A 17,268-nucleotide genomic window follows, 5' to 3' on the forward strand; every position below is an offset into this window, starting at 1 on the left:
TGCAGGAGATGTATGAGGGTGGGGTACACTCTCCCAAGGCATGCGTGCTGTACAGTCATGCAAAGAATGCTTCTATGTGTTTATGTTCTTGTCTCTTCAAATCAGGCAGCATCTGTTCACTGTGCTAGCATATGTCTCCTCTCCTTGGTTTCTCTGATCTTGTTAGAATACACTTATTAGGCATCCTTTTTCAGTCTTTCCAAGTGTCTCTACATCTCTGGAGCATTAAACTCAAGGTAGCAATATGTGCTTAGCTGTGTGTCATGAGAGTCTCCTTATGCTGGTTAGTGCCTAGGGAAAGAAGGAAGAAAGCATTTCCCCTTTCTAAACAAAATTATTATGAGAGATATCAAAATTGTGAATCAGAGCTCAGGTCTGTCATTTATTAGTTCTGTGATATAGGCAAATCCCTATATCAATCACCCCTGTATCAAAATCCTACTAGTATCTGTACCTTTTTTATTGAGTATTAACTATCCTGTTAAGGGTGTCAGTGTTCTCAGTTCAGTTTTACAAATGTTTAATGAACCCTTACTATATGATTGACACTATCTAAAGAGAGATGTCTTCTCTTCTTCCTCCATCAACCAATATTTTTTTATGTACTTACTATGTGCCAGATACTGCACTATGTGTTGGGAAAAACACTGAGGAAATTATAATGTAGTAGTGTCAAAACTATGAGGGAGGCTGGGCACAGGAGGCTGAGGCAGAAGGATCACAAGTTCAAAGACAGCTTCAACAACTTAGCAAGGCCCTAAGCAATCCTATCTAAAAACAAAAAAACAAGGGCTGGGGTTGTGGCTCTGTGGTAGAGCAATCGCCTTGCACGTGTGAGACCTGGGTTCAATCCTCAGCACCACATAAAAATAAATAAATGAAAAACAAAAAAACAGCTAGAAATGTGGCTCAGTGGTTAAGCACTCCTGGGTTCGATCCCTGGTACAAAAAAAAAGCAAGTAGCAAGTATGATAGAGAAGTAGAAAATGCAACTGGATCACCTGGGAGAGATATAGGGTTCAGGTCATAAGAACATTTTTCAAGTCTTACTAAACAAATTGGGACACATTAGCCAAAGTTGGTTTCTGTCCATGCAACTGAAGAACTCTACCAGGTTCAAATTGAATCATAGATTTATACATCTCAAATCTAGGGAGGAACTCGAGAAACAATCAGACTGAGAATGAAGCTTCTAAACAGATGAGGTATTATTAGCCCTAAGTTTTTAGGTGGAATGGCTCTGAGATTAAGTCACTCTCCAGTGTCAGATGAGAATGTGCTAGAATGAAAAACAGGTCTCTCATCTTTCAGGGTAGAATGGCTCATTCCTTACTACTTCTCTTCTTATCCCATGTGGTTTCCAAGTATGATGTCTTGCTTTGGGAGAGAATCATGTTAGTGGAGATAGTATACCCAATTTAAGCATGCCAGTTAAATATAAGAGAAAGTCGCACTAGCTGGTAAAATAGTTTTGTGCCAAATAGTACTTCTTCTAATATCCAGAATGACCCTTTGGGGATTTTTTTTTTTTAACTGAAGATTGAATCCAGGTGTGCTTTACCACTGAGCTACATCCCAGCCTTTTTTATTTTTTATTTTAAGACAGGGTGTCATTAAATTGTTTAGAAGAGATTTTTAAAAACAGCCTTCCACCTTAAAAAAACAGCTGTTCTCTCTCTTTTTTTTTTTTAACTTCTCTTTTACTTGACTTAATTCTCCATTTATTTAACTGACTGATTTCAAGTTGAACCAATCAAAGAAATTTAGCCCTGGTGACTTGGGCAGCCAATTTTTCAAAGGACAAATTATCTGAATTGGATTCTTCCAGAAAAAGTTGTTAGTGGGAGCCCCCTGGTGGCCAGAGCTGCACAGACTATAGCTGTACAATGAGGCAAAAAACCTCTAGGTGGTTTGAAAAAGGAACCAACCGGCTACAGAGCTGAAGTAATTTTCTTTTCTTTTTTCTTCTTCTTTTATTTTAATTTGTTCTTTTTAGATATACATGACAGTAGAGTGTATTTTGACATATCATATATACATGGAGCATAACTTTCATTTTTGTGGTTGTACATGATGTGGGGTTATACTGGTCATGTATTCATATATGAACATAAGAAAGTTATGTCCAATTCATTTCTACTGTCTTTCTTTCTTTATTTTATTCATTTATTTATATGTGGTGCTTAGAACCACCATTTGACTAATCTCCCCAGTCATTTTCAAAGTAATAAAAAAAAATGTTGGCACACGCCTGGAGGCTGTGGCAGGAGGATCACGAGTTCAAAGCCAGCCTCAGCAATTTAGCGATGCCCTAAGCAATTTAGTGAGACCCTGTCTCTAAATAAAATATAAAAAGGGGCTGGGGATGTGGCTCAGTGGTTAAGCCCCACTGGATTCAATCCCCAGTACCAAAAAAAAGAGTCATGTGATTTACAATGACTTGTGAGAAACCCTTTTCCAAACAGATTTAGTTCTGGTCTCTGTTAAGAGCTTACCATACTAGTTTCTGCTACAGAATTGTTTATATGATTGCAAAACTTGTAATTTAAAACTAGAGTAACAAGTCTCAAAGTGTGGTCTGTGGAGTTCAGGATATCCACCAGCTTCTGTTTTCTATCTACATACCTGAGGGAGGCTGGACTTTCTCTATTGCTTCAACCAAAACAATACATCACAAGAGAATGCATGCAGAAGCAAAAGTAAGAATCCCACTGTCTGCCATTAAACCAAATAGATATTCAAGAGCTTTGCAAAAATTTTTATAATGCCACTATTCCCACAAGTTTTGTTTTGTTGTGGAAAAGATGGTTATTTTTGTTATGATTTGGATATAAGTTGTCCATTCAAAATCTCATATTCAATGCAGGAATGTTCAGAGGTGAAATGAATAGATTATGAGAGCTGAAACCTAATCAATGGGTTAATTCACTTTATGGATTAAAAACTGAATGGATTACTGGGTGGTAACTGTAGGCAAGTGGGGTGTGTCTGTGGCTGGAGGATTTAGGTCACTGGGGTATACCTTGGGATTTATATGGCTCCTTGCCCTCTCTCTGCTTCCTGACTACTTTTTCTTCTATTAGACACAGGGTCTCTGGTTTAATTCCTAGTTCCTTGATCACTTTGAGTTGAGTTTTGTGCATGGTGAGAGATAGGGGTTTAATTTCATTTTGTTGCATATGGATTTTCATTTTTCCTACCATTTGTTGAAGAGGCTATCTTTTCTCCAATGTATGTTTTTGGTACCTTTGTCTAATATATGATAACAGTAATTATGTGGGTTAGTCTCTATGTCCTCTATTCTGTACCATTGATCTAGCAGTCTATTTTGGTGCCAATACCATGTTGTTTTTGTTACTATTGTTCTGTAGTGTAGTTTAAGTTCTGGTATAGCAATGTCAGCTGCTTCACTTTTTTTTTTTTTTTTTTTTAGATGTAGATGGACACAACATCCTTATTTATTTATTTGTATGTGGTGCTTCACCTGTGCAAGGCAGGCACTGTACCACTGAGCTACAGCCTCAGCCCACCTGCTTCACTTTTCTTACTAAGGATTGCTTTAGCTATCTGGATCTTTTATTTTTCTAGATGAATTTCATGACTGCTTTTTCTATTTCTATGAGGAATGTCATTGGGATTTTGCTTGGAATTGCATTAAATCTGTATAATGCTTTTGGTAATATGGTCATTTTGACAAAATTAATTCTGCCTATCCAAGAACAAGGGAGATCTTTCCATCTTCTAAGGTCTTCTTTAATTTCTTTCTTTTGTGTTCTATAGTTGTAAAGGTCTTTCACCTCATTGTAAAGGTCTTTCACCTCTTTTGTTAGGTTGATTTCCAAGTATTCTATTTTTTTCCTGAGGCTATTGTAAATGGGGTAGTTTTCCTCATTTCCTCTTCAGAGGATTTGTCACTGATATACAGAAATGTGTTTGATTTATGGGTGTTGATTTTGTATCCTACTACTTTGCTGCATTCATTCACTAGTTCTAGAAGTTTACTGGTGGAATTTTTGGGGTCTTCTAGTATAGATTCATATAAAAAAGTAGGCCCAAATCTCCACCATATCGGATTAGGCCCCCTACTTTCTTAATAAGACTCCTATAGCATAAGAATTAATAAATTGAATGAATTCAAACTAAAAAACTTCTTATCAGCAAAAGAAACAATCAATGAAGTGAACAGAGAGCCTACAGCTTGGGAGCAAATTTTTACCACTTGCACATCAGATAGAGCACTAATTTCTAGGATATATAAAGAACTAAAAAAGCTAAACACCAAAAAAACAAATAACCCAAACAATAAATGGGCCAAGGAACTGAACAGACATTTCTCAGAAGGTGTTATACAATCAACAAATATATCTAGGTATTAGAGAAATGTAAGTCAAAACTATTTTAAGATTTTATCTCATTCCAGTCATAATGGCAGCTATTAAGAATACAAACAATAAGTGTTGTCAAGGATGTAGAGAAAAAAACACACTCATACATTGCTGGGGGACTGCAAAATGGTGCGGCCAATATGGAAAGCAGTATGGAGATTCCTTGGAAAACTTGGAATGGAACCACCATTTGACCCACCTATTCCACTCCTTGGTCTTTTTAAGGGCTTAAAAACAGCATACTCTAGGGACACAGCCACATCAATCTTTATTGCAGCACAATTCATAATAGCTAAACTGTGGAACCAACCTAGATGCCCTTCAGTAGATGAATGGATAAAGAAAATGTGGTATATATACACAATGGAATATTACTCAGCAATAAAAGAGAATAAAATCATGGCATTTGCAGGTAAATGGATGGAGTTGGAGAATATAATGCTAAGTGAAGTTAGCCAATCCCAAAAAACCAAATGCCGAATGTTTTCTTTGAGATAAGGAGGCTGATTCATAGTGGGGTTGGGAGGGGGTGCGGCATGGGAGGAATAGATGAACTCTAGATAGGGCAAAGGGGAGGGAGGGGAAGAGAGGGGGTAAGGGGTATAAAAAAGATGATAGAATGAGATGGACATCATTACCCTAAGTACATGTATGAAGACATGAATGGTGTGAATATACTTTGTATACCACCAGAAATATGAAAAATTGTGCTCTATGTGTATAATATGAATTGTAATGTATTCTGCTGTTATATATAACAAATTAGAATAAACAATTTAAAAAACTATATGTTCTTATTTTATTTGTTTATTTTATGTGATGCTAAGGATCAAACCCAGTGCCTCACACGTGCTAGGTAAGCACTCTGCCACTGAGCTACAACCCCAGCCCATCATTTGCTTGTTTCTTATGTGCTAAAATGACTGAATTCTGCCAGCCAGGTTCTAGGCAATTCACTTGCTTGGCTGCCAATAACCATTACTTGTGTTAACATCTAATGGCTTTATAATTGCTATTTTTCAATTAATGCATATTCTCTAAATTTCTCAGTTTTAATTTCTAGTATGAAGAACATTGATAAATGCAGTCATCCCTTAGTATCAGCCAGGGATTGAATCTAGGGCTCTCCTACAGATACCAACATCCTCTGATATTCAAATACTTTATATTAATGACATAGTATTACATAGAAGCTACCCACATCCTCCCATATACTTTATTTATTTATTTTTTAAGTATTTTAAAAAATATTTTTTAGATGTTGATGGACCTTTATTTTATTCATTTATTTATATGTGGTGCTTAGAATCAAACCCAGTGTCTCACACACATGAGGCAAGTGCTCTACCATTGAGCCACACCTCCAGCCCCCTTCCCATATACTTTAAATCAGATGATTTAAAATGCCCAATACAGAGCAGGGTGCAATAGTTTGCACCTGTAACCACAGCTACTCAGGAAGCTGAGGCAGAAGGATCACAAGTTTGAGGACAGTCTGGGTAACTTAGCAAAATTCTGTCTCAAAATAAAAAATAAAGGGGGAAGGGGTTGTTGCTCCATGGTAAAGTAACTTTGAGTTCAATTCCCAGTACCAGGGAAAAAAAAGAAAGAAAGGAAAAAACCTTAATACAATATAAATGTCATGTAATGTATTGTTTAAGGAATAATGACATGAAAACAGTCTGCATATGTTCAGTACAGACAATTTTTTTCCCAGTTAATTTCCTCCTGTGGTTGGTTGAAACCAAGGGTGTAGAAGCCTCAGATGCAGAGAAGTGACTATATAATCCCATTTTCCACCCTTCATATACACACTCAAAATTCTCTGTGGTCCTCAATAACCTTGAAGAATATAAAGGATCTTGAGATCAAAAATTTTGAGAACTATTATATTAGCTTCATTTGTTAGCCTGAGCAAGCACTCAGAACAACACAGTTTGTTGATATTCCTCCAAAGTGCTTTTACACTTTTTTTAGACTGTCTCAGTGCTGCTCCATGACAGAATCAGGCTCACCTGCCCTCGCCTATCAACCACTGTTGCGAAGGCCCTATTATTTCCTACTTGCGCCTAGTATTGAAACTAGCAATAGAAATTTTCACTATAAGGGGTGGAGTATAGCTTAGTGGTAAGACGTGTGTTTAGCATGTGCAAGGCCCTGCATTTGATCTCCAGCAGCAAGAAAAAAAATTCACTGGAAAAAACTTAGAACCCTTTGAAATCACAATGAAGAGGCACCTATGGTAATTGTTTTCTCAGTCACTAAAACTCAATAAAACTATGGCTTTGAATGGTTCTGTAATATTCCAATTATAATGATAGAACACAATTTCCCTGTTTACTTAATATTGAAAATGTGGATTATTTCCTATTTTAAGTAATTGGATATATAAATATTCCTTATAAATAGCATCACAATACACATCCTTGCACACTAATCTTTTTCTGTATTAGATATTTCGTTTCTATATTCTGAATAAACATATATGACAAAATGTTTCATGCAGGTTTTCTTTCTTTTTATTTTTCAGAATTGCAGCTGAAACCCAAAACTCTGGTCAAAAAATGTTAAGAACCTTATATTGTATATTTAAGTATAAATTCACAGAATCTGAGTTTTTCAACCTGCTCTATATTACCTTTGTGCAGAGTTTGGATATTATCTTTAAAAACATTTCAATTTGGGCTGGGGTTGCAGCTCAGTGGAAGAGCTTACACTTGCCTAGCATGCACAAGGTACTGGGTTCAATTCTCAGCACCACATATAATAAATAAAATAAAAAAAGGTCCATTGACAACTAAAAAATATTTTGTAAAAACATTTTAATTTTTAAAAAATATTTATTCTTAAGTTTTAGGTGGACACAATATCTTTATTTTACATTTATGTGGTGCTGAGGATCAAATCCTGTGCCTTGTGCATGCTAAGTGAGCACTCTACCACTGAGCCACAATCCAGCTCCAACATTTCAATTTAATAGAAAAAAAAATCAGTTGTTTGCATATTAGTGAAATCAAGAATTTTTTACATTTATTAATCTGTTATTTATTCTTCCATCACTTTCCTTCAATGTGAACATTTTTAAAAAATATTTATTTTTTAGGTGTAGATGGACCCAACACAATGCCTTTATTTTTATGTGGTGCTGAGGATCGAACACGGGTCCCACCCGTGCGAAGCGAGCGCTCTATCGCTGAGCCACAATCCCAGCCCCAATGTGAACATTTTAAAGGATTTTTAATTGTCAATATTTTCTAAAGTTTCTTTAAAAATTAATGAATTAATGCTTTTGAAGTATGAAATCAGAGAAAGGCTAAATTTTGTGCTAACTTGTGTCTTCTCTAAATTTCAAATTTTCCATTTAAAAAAATTATAAGTCTAATTTTCAGAGACAGAAAATCAAGCTTCTTCCTCATCACTTCTGGATAAAAATGATTATTTGAGAAAGATAAAAAGAGAAGAATTGTCCTACCTCATTAGAGAAACCTCAAAAGGTTTAGTCATTTGACAAAGTCTGCAAGTGCTTCAGAAATCACTGAATGCATTTTTTTAATAATAAATGATTTTTTTTCAAAGTATCAGGAAGAAACCAATGTTGTATGACATTTTCTTATCTAAGTCTTAGTGATGTTTACAATTTGTCTTTTCTGACTGTTCTTTATTCCTCTATGTGGAGATCTTATTCAAGATCTCAGGTGAATTTGAAAGGCATAAATTAAGTAGATTCAGTAAGTCTCAACCCATCTGAGTTGAAAAAGTGAGCAAATGAACTCAACAGCTCCTGTTTATGTGAGGAATTGAGATCTAAAGATAAAAATAAAATATCCTCCTCAAAACCTTACTTGTTTGTTTGTTTTAGTACTGGGGATTGAACCATTGAGCCACATCCCCAGCCCTTTTTTATTTTTTTATTTTGAGACAGCATCTCACTAAGTTGCTTAGAACCTCGCTAAATTGCTGAGGCTGGTTTAAACTTGCAAAAATCATATTTTTAAGATGTCAAAAGAATGTAAATTTTTCAAGTAATAGCTTCCTTTATTATATTACTGATTAGTACAGATAACTAAACTATAGCCCTAACAACCTCATATTAACTGTAGTCTAGACTTTCAAGAAAGATTTTTCCATTGAGAATGCTTTTTCGTAGATAAGCTCTGTCTCGTTCCTTTATCCAAAAATTATTTTATAAAAATATAATGGATTTCTTTTTCCAAATAAAAGTTTTTCAAATTAAGTCTGTGTCTTTGTGTACTAGTAAGAAAAAAGAAAAAAAGTATTATGATATACTAGGGTATATAAATTTTAGCAAAAGAACCATCTATAAACTAATAATAATGTGCTTTATAGCTAGATCTATGGGTAATTTTTAAATTATTTATTTTTACTAAGGAGAAATAAGTTAGAATCTACACTCCAGAGTCAAGAAGGCTTTAATATGTGGGATAAGAAATACTCTCAGACTAGAGAAATAAAATAAATGTGTTACCTAGAATATGACTTCAGATTTTCTCCCTAATTAAATTGTGTGTGTGTGTGTGTGTGTGTGTGTGTGTTTCAGAATTTTGAACTTCAAGAATTGATAAGACTTTTAATTAAACTTAGAGGAAGCCTCATGGTGTTGATCTCCGTGGACAGCTGGGAAATTTTCTTTTTCTTTTGAGAACAATTTTTTTATTTACTGGTAGTCCCTTTTTTAGATGTTTCTTTCTCATGAATACTTCATTTGTTTTATTAAAAAGCAAAGCCCTAAAATGGGAGACCAGTTAGTCCTCAGACTCTGATCCTTCTTCATCTGGACTAATCTGGAAATATCGAAATTCTTAAGTCTCGTTGTCACATACAACCAAACAAAGCCAATCATGAAGATTATTCTTCTTAATGTATTTCTTGGTACGATATTTCAAATACCTTTTAGAGAATGTTTCTCAGAAACAACTGATTTTATTCTTGAAGCATTCAATGTAAACAACATTTCTGAGATTTCCAGTTTTCCCGCTGACTTTAACCTTCTTCCTCAGAAACTGTTCAAACTTTCCAGAATCAAAAAAAATCCCATCTTCTACAGGATGAAAAAGGTCCAAATTCAACTTCCAAGTTGTTCTCTTAGGCTTCTTATCTTTCTGTAGCACCATCTTGACAGGTGGCTGTGTGATCAGAGCAGAACTTTCTATTCAGGCTATTGTTTCTATAAGTGGGGATTCACAAAGTCTTTAGAACTCTCTAAATGGGGTTTGGTTCCTGATCTTCAATACATTTCGTTTCCAATGATTATCTGAGAGTCTTTAGTGGATTTTTTTGCATGCTTCTCTTCTGAGCCTTTGAAGATTGTACTAAATAAATGTAAATAGATAAAATTTTCTAGCATTCTTTCTTTCTCATAACAGGTTACATGATCATATCTGAAACACAAACAGATACTAAAGGTGGAACTACTTTATGCAAATGCATTTGGTGGTTTGATTTTCTTCAATTTGGAATATACAAATAGAATATGCAGACATTAGTTGGGTGTAGTGTCACATGCCTGTGATCCCCATGATTGGGGAGGCTGAAGTGGAAGGATGTTCTAGGACAGCCTTAGCAATTTAGTGAGACCCTGTCTGTGTAATCTAGTAGATAATATATGCTGAATTGTACGCAATGTTTAGCTCAGAAAGTCTGTCTGGTAGAGAGTCCATGATTTCAATCCCTAATACCACCAAAAAATACATAATACATGCATATATACATACATTAAAAAGAACATGCTGACATCAACTGCTAGCCTGTGTCTAATCTGGTAAATAATATATGATGAATTATACACAATGTTTTAGCTCAGAAAGTACTACTGTTGTTTCTCCAAGTTCAAACAGAACTAACAAACAGCAGAGGGAGCTGGTGATTTGCTTTTGCAAGTGAGATTTGTGCTCATTCCAAGGGTCTACAAAATTTCTTGGCATATCATTTCCACCAAAAGGAAGGTAGGCATTCTTTTTTTTTTTTTAATTTTTAAATTTGTTTTTGTTGTTGCAGATGAATAGAATGCCTTTGTTTTATTTAGTTGTTCTATGTGGTACTAAGGATCGAACCCAATGCCACACATGTGCTAGGCAAGCACTCTGCCACTGAGTTACAGCCCTTGCCCAAGGTAGCCATTCTTTATCAAGCTACCTGCAGACTGCAACATTTTCTTTTAGTTATTTGTTTTCATCTGTGTTGTCCAGGAGAGTACTGTTGAACCCACATGGCCACTTAGAAACAAGACATATTTTGCAAATTTCTATTGTGTTCTGTCAAATTTGCATAATGAGCTGCCCCTCTTCCCTAACCAAAACATAACAAAACAGTAAATAACCTTGAATACCATGGCTACCTCTTGTGTTTGAACCATTAGGGGAACCTATGTTAAATTAACAAAAAAATATTGAACAGCAAGATATTTGATGAATGTATTGAACATTATTTTGCACATATTGAATGCTTGAAATTGAAGCCTGAATGTTTGCAAAATTCATAGGGATTATTTACATAAATTGATAGAAGTGTTTGTATATAAAGCAGATAGAATTATTTAATTCAGTTACATTCTATTGGTCATAATTATTTACTTTCATTAAACTTGAAATTTGCAGTACTTAGCTTCCAGATTTAGAATTTAGAACTTTGAAGAAAGAATTATTTTTAAGATTACAGGAAGACCATGGTTTTGCTTCAAATATGACTATTCCTTTTAAGTAAATATGTAGGGACGGAGTCAGAAGAACTGGTTGGGGAAGTCTTTGATAAGAGGGGGGCTGGAGCTTTTATTGGGGAAAAACAGAATGCAAATCCTCACAGGAGGAGGCAGGGATAGTGTCATGTATGAGGGGAACAACAATTACCTCATGAGGTGGAAGCCAGAACGCAAAAGGTATGACTGGTTTCTCGGGAAATGAAGTCAACCTGACCAAGCCAGACCATGACTTCATGTATTTTTGTGTGTGTGTGTGGTGTGGCGCTGGGGATTGAACCCAGGGCCTTGTGCATGCAAGGCAAGCACTCTACCAACTAACTGAGCTATATCCCCAGCCTATGACTTTCATATTTGAAGAACAATTACAACTACAAAAACCCCCATGGACTATTGGCAAATTGCATCTCTCCTTCCCACTAGACCAAATGTGTCAGGACACTCTTTCAAACCACAAACCTTCAACTGAGGGGGTTTTCAAAGTTTTTGTTTTGGAACTATTTATTTATGGTACTAGGGATTGAATCCAGGGACCCACTATCACTGAGCTACATCACCAGCCCTTCTGATTCTTAATTTAAGAGAGAGTCTTACCAAGTTGCCCACCAATTTAAGATCTTCCTGCCTCAGTCTCCTAAATCACTGGGATTTCCGGCGTGTGCCTGTGGATCTGACTACTCCTTATATCTTAAAAAATGACTGATCAAAGGCTCCAACTAACTGATAAGATAGTCTCTCTCAGACTACAAATAGCTTCCTCCTGGAAGCCTTCAGGTTGGATGAGGAGTTTTCCCAACTCTTGTTCAGGGTGTCTTAACGCAGGGAGGCAGCTTTTTGAAACCAGATTGGCCAGTCCTGGGGCATCAGATTTATGCTGATGAAAGGGGGCTGTGTCCTGTGCATAGAAAGCCATATCCAGAAGATCCACTCTCCCAGGAAGAACTGCAAAGGATAAAGAATTTAAAAAAAAAAAAAAATGAGAGAAAAAGGGGAAGTATCAGAAAATTGCTAATAGTTGCCTAAAAGGAAGTCAGTTCCTATGCCAACATGGTAAAGATTTGGGCCTGCATTTTCTACTATTAGGCTCAGGATCTCTGTTCTAGTGCCTAAGTTTTTAAATCCACTTTGAGTTGATTTTTGTGCAGGGTGAGACATAGGGGTTTAATTTCATTTTGTAACATGTGGATTTCCAATTTTCCCAGCACCATTTGTTGAATAGGCTATCTTTTCTCCAGTGAATGTTTTTGGCACCTTTGTCTAGCATGAGATAACTGTATTTATGTGTGTTTGTCTCTGTGTCTTCTATTCTGTACCATTAGTCTTCATATCTGTTTTGGTGTCAATACCATGCTCTTTTTCTTACTATCTCATAACTAACTCTAACATTAAAAATTAGTTAGCTGGTTAGCTGGGAATGGTGGCACAGGCCTATAATCCCAGTAACTCAGGAGGCTGAGGTAGGAGGATTGCAAGTTTGAGGCCAGCCTCTGCAACTCAGTGAAGCCCTATGCCTTTGAGATCTGTCTCAAAATAAAAAAGGGGGCTGAGGTTGTGGCTCAGTGGTGGAGCACATGCCTTGCATATGTGAAGACCTGAGTTTTATCCTCAGCACCACATAAAAATACATAAATTAAATAAAGGTATCATGTCCATCTACAATTACAAAAATATTTAAAAATAAATAAATAAATAAAATAAAAAAGAGTGCACCTGTGTTCAATTCCCACTACCAAAAGTAACGAAAACAAAAACCCAAACAATGCAAAACAAAATTAAAGTTATACTCTCCTAAATATTCTGAACATTAAAAATAAAGCATAAATACCTTTAATTAATTTATTGGAGTTATGGCTCAGCAGTACAACACTTGCCTAGCACATGGGAAGCACTGGGTTCAATCCTTAGCACCAAATAAAAATTAATAAATAAAATAAAGCCAGGTGTGGTGGCCTATACCTGTTATCCCAGCAACTCTGGAGGTTGAGATAGGAGGATCTTGCTGAGGATCTTGAGCCTCAGCAATGATGAGGAGCTTAGCAACTTAGTGAGACCCTGTCTCTAAATAAAATACAAAATACAAAATGTGGCTCAGTGGTTGAGTGCCCCTGAGTTCAATCCCCAGTACCCAAATAAATAAATAAATAAATAAATAAAATAAAGGTATTGTGTCTATCTACAACTAAAAATATTAAAAAAAAACAATTAAAATCCCTAAACCTTATTGATGATGCAAAGGATTTATGTAAATTATACTTATTGATATATACTGTCTAAAAAATAAAAACTAAGAAATTAGAAAAATATTTTTTAAAAAAATTATTTAAAAATTTTTTGTTATAGATGGACACAATACCTTTATTTTATTTATTTATGTGGTGCTGAGGAACTCAGTGCCTCACTCATGTGAGGCAAACATTCTACCACTGAACCACAACCCCAGCCCCCATATATTTATTCATTTAAAATAATGGAAAACTTTAAAAAAAAAAAAGGAAACATGTGGTATATGACTTTAAAAAAGAAGAATTTCTTATTCCATTACAAGTTTTAAGAAATTAAAAATTTTTCTTAAACCTATTACAAGTTAAGATATTTTAAGAAAAGTCACTTTTTAAAACAACAATTTGGGAGCTGGGATTATGGCTCAGCGGTAGAGCGCTCGCCTAGCATGGGCAGGACCCAGGTTCCATCCTCAGCACCACATAAAATAAAGGTATTGTGTTGTGTCCATCTACACCTAAAAAAATAAATATTAAAAAAATAAAATAAAACAACATTTTGTGAAGGAGTGATATTGTGTTATAATTTTACCAGTTTAACGTCAGTCTTAGAAGACCACTGAATTTTTATAAATGTCTCTGCATTCAATCTACTGTGATACCCCATATCCCATAGCATGTGGAAAATTCCACTGTTCACTTGAGAGAAAGATACTGAAAGATAGTATCTTAATTTAATTATTAAAATAGGTATTTATTTATTGGTACTGGGGGGTTGAACCCAGAAGTGCTTTACCACTGAGCTGTATTTCTGGTCCATTTTATTTTTTATTTTGAGTCAGGGTCTCACTAAATTGCTTAGGGCCTCACTGAGTTTTCAGAGGCTGGCCTTAAACTTGCAGTCCTCTTGAGTCAGCCTCCTGAGTTGCTGGGATTACACTCTGTCACTTCTCCCAGCTAAATAATTTTTAATTTTAGAATTAAACCTAAGAAATTATTTTTTTTAAGATCACATGATTCCATTTATTTTTTTAAGTTGCAGATGGACACAATACCTTTAATTAATTTATTTATTTTTATGTGGTGCCAAGCCCTCTACCACTAGACACAAACCCAGCCCCAAAGCTAAGAAATTCTTACTATGAACTCTAAGAAATGATTTCAAAACATGTTTCTCTCCAAGTTTTGTAATTTATGTTCTATCTACGAGTAGTAACTGATTTTAAACCTGACTTTAATACTCCCACTTTTTTAATGGTTCTGTAAATAATGATATTTATAGTAAGTCAAGAATATTATTCCTCCTGCCTTAGCCTCTTGAGTCTCTGGGATTACAGGTACGTGCCTATTATCTTTTTCTTCCTTTTTTTTTTTTTTTTTTTTAAGATATTGGTTATTTAATTAGGTTCTTGGAAAGAAATTTAGAACACCAATTTGTGAGAATACATTCCATTTGTTAGAGCAAATGGATCACATGTAGCCCTTTGATTTGGGGTTAAATTTGTGAGTCTACAGCGTTCTGATCAACCTTATGCTGCTCTGTAATCTCATATTCTCTTTCTCAGTGTCAAAGTTGTCGTCACCTTCCTGGTGTCTGGGCTTCTGCAACTTCTTCTGGAAGTTGATGTTTTGGGATTTTCACGTTGCTATTATCAGTCTCTGTGGAGATGGTAATAACAAATTTCTGTTGTGTTCAACGCAGAGGAACTCAATTGAGAAAGATGTCCCATCACAAGTAGCAAGCCACTGCTCAGCCGCTTTAGGAACACTACTTTCTTGCCTGTGCAGCGCCTGGTAAGATGATCAGGATGGTCCAGGAGTGATGCTGGCTTGCAGTTTTCTCACATGCCGACTGAAGATTGGTTTGTTTGTTTGTCGTGGCTCAACAACTTAACCACTCTGATACCACCGTTCTTGTCACCTCGGGTTAGTTTTGTAACAGTAGCAAGGACCTTCTCCTCCTTCTTCTCAACCTTGGATTTAGCAGTGAAGTACTTTCTTTTGTACATGGCCTTTTGGGAATAAATAGCAGATCAGGAGTATCTGCCAATTCCTCCAACCAGGACAGGGTTTCAGCTGCAGTGGGGCTTCCCTTTCTTGGGTTTCTTCTCAGCCATTTCACTCGCCATCTTGCAAAAAGGGAAAGAGAACTAAGTACCCTCTATTATTTTATTAAGCAAAGCAGTCAAGTTTTACATAAAAAATCATTTGCTTAATATACTACTATTTAAAAAATTCTACAAGCAATAAAGAATATACACATTTACCAGCTAAACCACTTTTAAGTATACAGTTCAAAAGTGTTAAATATATTCAAAAATTTAAAATTATTGTTCAACAGATCTCTAGAATTTTCATCTTACAGAACTGAAATTCTAGCCAGGCACAATGGTGCATGGCTGTTAACACTGGCAACTTGGGAGGCTGAGGCAGGAAGATTGCAAGTGGAAGGCCAGCCCGGGCAACTTTGAGATCAGGTCTCAAAATAAAATATGAGAAGGGCTGGGAATGTAACTCAGTGGTAAAAGATGAGTGACTGAAATTCAACCAAGAGATTTTATTGGGGGGCTGCCTGAAGGGGAAGAAAGGAGAGAGAGAGCAGCAGCAGCAGTGTGAGCCTGGAACCTTCAGCTTAAGAAGGGTTGCTTTGGCCACACGGCAGGGTGACACAGGAAGAGGTGCTGATTGGCAGGGTGACTCAGGAACGCGTGAGTGGACACTGTGTCCCGCAGGGATTGGTTGAGAAAATTTTTGACTTTGGCACCCTTTGGCTTGGCACCCTTCAGAGAGGAGGGGGAGGAGTGCGGGGTTAGGTGATGTTCTTCTCCAGAGACGGAAACTTAACTTCAGTGGAGAGAAACTGGATGGGGGAAACAAAACCAAAAGGCAAGGTCTCCCACACACTCAATAAGTAGCATATTGCCTACCAGTACCAACCTTGCACAAGGGTTCCAATATTTCCCCATACTCATTCATTATTGCTATTTTTTTTTTTGCATGGGTGTGAGTTATCTCATGGTTTTGATTTGTTTTTCCCTAATGACTGATAATGTTGAGCATCTTTTCATATGTTTGGACAGTTTTTTAAATGTTTATGTAATCCAGTGATAAACCCAGCTTAATTCCCTCTTAAGATTGGGAGCCATCTCGCCACAAAGGCATGAAAAGCTAATTTCGGCTTTACTATAAATTACTGTGATTTCTAAACTTGCTTAGAATGCCTACCCATGCCTTGAACTCACCCATGCCTGGCTTTCCCTGACCAGATAACAACCCCCTCTGAAACTTTAGTGGCCCAAATTCTGGCTTTCTCTGGCCAGATAAGGACCCTCTCTGAAACTCTAATGGTGCCTCATAAATTCCGTGCTGAGATCTACTTCTTGCCTTTGTGTTGTGCTTGTCAAAATTTTGTTATCTGTAAGTTCTCAATCCCTCCTTTGTGTAACTTTCTGGGCTATAAAGCTGCGCTCTGAAAGAGCTGTGAGGCTGTCTTTTGTTTCCACAGTTTTTGTTGGGAGAGGCAGCCTGGCTGGTCAAAATTATAAGCTTGCTTTAATTTGATTTCAGTTGGAGTCAGTGGTCTTTTCTTTGTGATGTGGTCTAACACCAGTTATCTATTTTTTACTTTTTTTCTTATTTACTTTTTGTCTTACCTTAAGGATCATTGCCAAGTCCAAGATAATGAACTTTTACCTCTATGCGTTCTTCTAAGAATTTTAGGTCTTACATTTAGCGCTTTGATCCATTTTGAATATGGTACAAGGTAAAAATCCAACTTAATTCTTTTGCATGTGTCTATTTAGTTTTCCCAATACAATTTATTTTTTTTTTATTATTTTTTTATTGGTTGTTCAAAACATTACAAAGATCTTGACATATCATATTTCATACATTAGATTCAAGTGGGTTATGAACTCCCATTTTTACCCCAAATACAGATTGCAGAATCACA

The 17,268-nt window shown here is 36.1% G+C and overlaps 2 pseudogenes; both read right to left on the minus strand.

Moving 5' to 3' along the window:
- Window positions 1-9,148: 9,148 nt before the first annotated feature.
- On the minus strand, window positions 9,149-9,517 carry LOC114097572 (ribosomal protein eL22-like pseudogene; annotated as a pseudogene).
- A 5,220-nt stretch (window positions 9,518-14,737) lies between these two features.
- Window positions 14,738-15,445, minus strand: LOC114097617 (large ribosomal subunit protein eL6 pseudogene; annotated as a pseudogene).
- Between the last annotated feature and the right edge of the window lie 1,823 nt (window positions 15,446-17,268).

Source organism: Marmota flaviventris, chromosome 4 (assembly GCF_047511675.1).
Source record: "Marmota flaviventris isolate mMarFla1 chromosome 4, mMarFla1.hap1, whole genome shotgun sequence".
Classification (NCBI taxonomy): Eukaryota; Metazoa; Chordata; class Mammalia; order Rodentia; family Sciuridae; genus Marmota; species Marmota flaviventris.